The sequence below is a fragment of the Anabrus simplex genome, chromosome 8, assembly GCF_040414725.1.
Source record: "Anabrus simplex isolate iqAnaSimp1 chromosome 8, ASM4041472v1, whole genome shotgun sequence".
Classification (NCBI taxonomy): Eukaryota; Metazoa; Arthropoda; class Insecta; order Orthoptera; family Tettigoniidae; genus Anabrus; species Anabrus simplex.
The window spans coordinates 27,428,485-27,433,075 of NC_090272.1; positions in this window are offsets into that span (position 1 = coordinate 27,428,485).

The following is a 4,591-nucleotide window of genomic DNA, read 5'->3' on the forward strand; positions in this document are numbered from 1 at the left end:
AAAGAGGGCAGCACTAAGGTTAGCAATGCAAGATGGTGGATGACAGCTGTGACGTAAAATTTACCCGCAAGATAGCACCACGATGCTCTTTTCATTAAAGATGGCAGCTTGTTAAATAGAATTTTTTCAAATTAACCGCCTCAAAGGTAAGTAGCTAAAGAGGGCAGCACTGTTCTCTCTGGATTAAAGATGGCTGCTTGTCGAAAAGAATTTTTCAAATTAACCGCCTCAAAGGTAAGTAGCTAAAGAGGGCAGCACTGTTCTCTCTGGATTAAAGATGGCTGCTTGTCAAAAAGAATTTTTCAAATTATTCGCCACCACAAAGAGGGCAGCACGGTGCTCTCTTGATTAAAGATGGTGGATGACAGCTGAAGAGCGAGTAGAATTTGTTTCCAAACAAGAGCACGTGGAATTTGCCGCCACCACATTTCAACTAAAGAGTGCGGCACTGTTCTCTCTGGATTAAAGATGGCGGATGACAGCTGTCAGAAAAGCACATAGGTTTGTTTCCAAACAAGAGCACGTGGAATTTGCCACCACCACATTTCAACTAAAGAGTGCAGCACTGTTCTCTCTGGATTAAAGATGGTGGATGACAGCTGTCAGAAAAGCACATGGGTTTGTTTCCAAACAAGAGCACGTGGAATTTGCCGCCACCACATTTCAACTAAAGAGTGCAGCACTGTTCTCTCTGGATTAAATATGGCGGATGACAGCTGTCAGAAAAGCACATGGGTTTGTTTCCAAACAAGAGCACGTAGAATTTGCCGCCACCACATTTCAAAGGTAAGTAGCTAAAGAGGGCAGCACGGTGCTCTCTGGATTAAAGATGGCGGATGATAGCTGTCAAAAAAGCGCATAGGTTTGTTTCCAAACAAGAGCACGTGGAATTTGCCGCCACCACATTTCAACGAAAGAGTGCAGCATTGTTCTCTCTGGATTAAAGATGGCGGATGACAGCTGTCAGAAAAGCACATGGGTTTGTTTCCAAACAAGAGCACGTAGAATTTGCCGCCACCACATTTCAAAGGTAAGTAGCTAAAGATGGCAGCACGGTGCTCTCTGGATTAAAGATGGCGGATGATAGCTGTCAAAAAAGCGCATAGGTTTGTTTCCAAACAAGAGCATGTAGAATTTGCCGCCACCACATTTCAAAGGTATCTAGCTAAAGAGTGTAGCACTGAGGTTTGTGATGCAAGCTGGCGGATGACAGCTGTCAGAAAATAGCACGTGAATTTGTTTCCAAACAAGAGCACGTGGAATTTCCCGCCGCCACAAAGAGGGGCAGCACTGTGCTCAAAGATGGCTGCTGTCACATGGAATTGTCTGCCACCACAGGTATCTAGCTAAAGAGGGCAGCACTGAGGTTTGCGATGCAAGATGGCTGTTGTCAAAAAGCATTTTTCAAATTATCCGCCACCACATTTCAAAGGTAAGTAGCTAAAGAGGGCAGCACTGTGCTCTATAGATTAAAGATGGCGGATGACAGCTGTCAAAAAAGCACGTGGATTTGTTTATCTCGAGCTAGTGAGGTTAAGTTGGTAGCACTAAGGTTTAGGCCCGCCAAGATGGCAGCACTGCCGATGACAGGTGACGAATTTTACATCTACTACGATAAAGAGGGCAGCACAGTGCTCTGTGGTTTAAAGATGGCGGATGACAGCTGTCAAAAAAGCACGTGGCTGTCAAAAAGCACGTGGCTTTGTTTACCACACGCTAGTTAGGTTAAGTTGGCACTACTGAGGTTTAGGCCCGTCAAGAGCGGCAGTACTGAGGTTAGCGATGCGTTGTTGTCTGTCAAAAAGCACGTGGCTGTCAAAAAACACGTGGCTTTGTTTACCTCACGCTAGTTAGGTTAAGTTGGCACTACTGAGGTTTAGGCCCGTCAAGATGGCAGCAGTGAGGTTAGCGATGCGTTGTTTTCGATGACAGCTGTCAAAAAGCACGTGGCTTTGTTTACAAATTCAAATATCCCGCCAAAATTCAAATTTCCCGCCAGAATTCAAATTTCCCGCCAAAATTCAAATTTCCCGCGGGAGGAGGCCGCAGAATCCCTGTATTATACTACTAATATCTCTTTAGTGAATATCTGGATGTTACTGCCATTGATGTAATATTAATTTTATATGTGTTTTAACTGGCAACAACCTGAAGGCGAATGCTGATAATGATGTGAGGATTTTGCTTTAGAACCACGGGCGAACGAAACGATAACTCACCAAATCGTATATTTCATAATTTTCAAATGGAATTTCAAGTCATTTCCTTGTAAAATTGTCAGGTATAGCATTTTTAAATGTTCTCATCCGTAGATTTAGTTAGTGTAAAATTCTTCACATGGACTAACTATTATAATTATTTGTATAATGAATTTGATTTAACATATATGTCATTGTTTAGAGTATGGCATCGTTAGAGATCAGTATACCGCCATTATCGTCAACTTCTCTCATCATATCAACAATGTAATGTTGCGCCTCGACAACAATGCCAAGAAGTATGTCAATAAACCAGTCATCCCATACTTAATTCTATTATTTATATTTATCGGCAAACTTTTCATATCCCTTCATTTATATTAAATTACTGCTGTTGTACGAGACGCCTGTGTCTCAGATATTATTATTATTATTATTATTGTACCGGCTGGTACACCTCTACGCCGCACATTTGAATTTTCTGCCTTAAAGTATTCCTCTACAGGAGAAACTCTGAACTTTAAAAACTAGATCAACTCATTAGTTTCTCTTAAGATGTCACTACAGTAAATTTTGTGATTACGAAGTTGTCAATACTGTGTGGAGTTCCACTTGTTTTGTTTTCCATTGATCAAGAAGTGTGGACATTCTCTTATAGATGTATCTACTAAAAAACTATGATCATACACCCTCGTGCGAAGTGAAGGAACTTTTCTTGAAGATATTTTGTACTCATAAGTTTTCTCATAACTAAATTTCGTTCTTTCATTTGTGGGTTGGAAATACTAATCTTTTCTTTCCGCCAGTTTTGAAGTTAGCCAATCAATTATTTCTGTAATTAATTTTTGACCAATCGTGTCTTTCTTCTTCAATTTTGATGTGTAACCTTCAGCCAGCCAATAAAAGCCTATGGGTGTGGCTGTTTTATTCATGAAAGGTCTCGAATTTTCCTCGAGGGTATAAAAACGGCTGATTTTCTTGTCTCTCGACCACATCATCAACAGTTAGCTTAGTGTCTGGACGTGTAGCAGGAGGCGGGAAGCGCCTCTTTCTTCAGGCAGCAGTCTTCACTAAGGTAATGACCGATTAATATCTTTATTTCTTGCTAGCTCAGCAGTTTAACCCGCGGGGAAGGTCCGAAACCTTTACCATGTAACCTATCTCTTAAACATCTAGAATTCTGTAAAAACTATATCTTTAACTGTAAATCAGGGATAGAGAGTGCCTTGCCCTCTCGAACTCCCCTTCCTCTTCCTTAATGTGTTAAATTTATTCTGTATACGAGTCACCTCCATAGTTTGGGAATAGCCCCTGTTTCATCGGCCTAGTGCCTCTTAGGTTTTAAGAAGTTTCATTGAGGAATACAAGTATACGCCTCCATTCATTTTGTATTTTGGGGCCATTTACTTAACCTATTCTTCTCTGCTAAGGCCCAGTAGATTGGGTACAAGATACCCCCGTTTCAGTGGTGTAATTTGTGCCTTGATGGCAAGTGATTGTAAGGTATGGTACGCCTTTAATAGGCTTGGAAAAGTGAGAGTGGGTCAGCTCTTTTATGTATTGGAAATATGCCTCTAGGAGGCTTGACATTGCTAGGTGGGAGCAAGTGCTCCATGTTATTAGGGGTTTTTTGCCCTTTGGTAAATATGTGGTTGTGAGCTGAGAGCTCAGAAACTGCAAAAATTAAGGCTTGAGGCCCAGATTGTTAAATTGTCTCTAAATCTTGGTTTTCCTGGTCTTGTGCCTGATTTGACTTCTTGTTATTTGTTAAATTTTCAAATTCTATGTGAAAATTGTTAAGTTTCGCTATTTTCGAAAATATAACCTTTAATGAAATTTTAATTCATATCTTGGCTTTGTGGATAGACCCATTCCAGCCCGCACCTTCTTTCACCTCTGCATTCCACGGGTATCCCCGTAACAAGTGGTAGCAGAGCGTCGTTGAATGGGTCTTATTGAAGCCCCTTTTGACGGCTAAACATTGAATTGAATTTGAACTCTAACAATTTTCTCAGTTGCTGGAATTTTCTTTTCCAAATTTCTAAATTTGTCTAGCTTTTGCCATCATATGCGGCCCTCACGAAGTCCTCCATCCCAGCATTTGCGCAAGGAGGAATTGATTTATGAATTAACCATTAGAAATGTTCAATCTGGAGGCACGGTTGCGGCCGATTCCACCAAACTTAAGGATTCCCTTGATTCACCCGTTAGTATTCCAATTTTTGGAGAGAAAGATATTGATGAGGCTCTCTCCACTATCACTGACAATACTACTGAGCTAGCATCTGTAGTTAGTTTTTTGAAGTAGGTGATCCATCTCCAAATCAACTTAATAGAGTACAGGCTAGACTGTACTATTTTTTTAATAGGGTGAGCTATCTATTGTCTCTTCA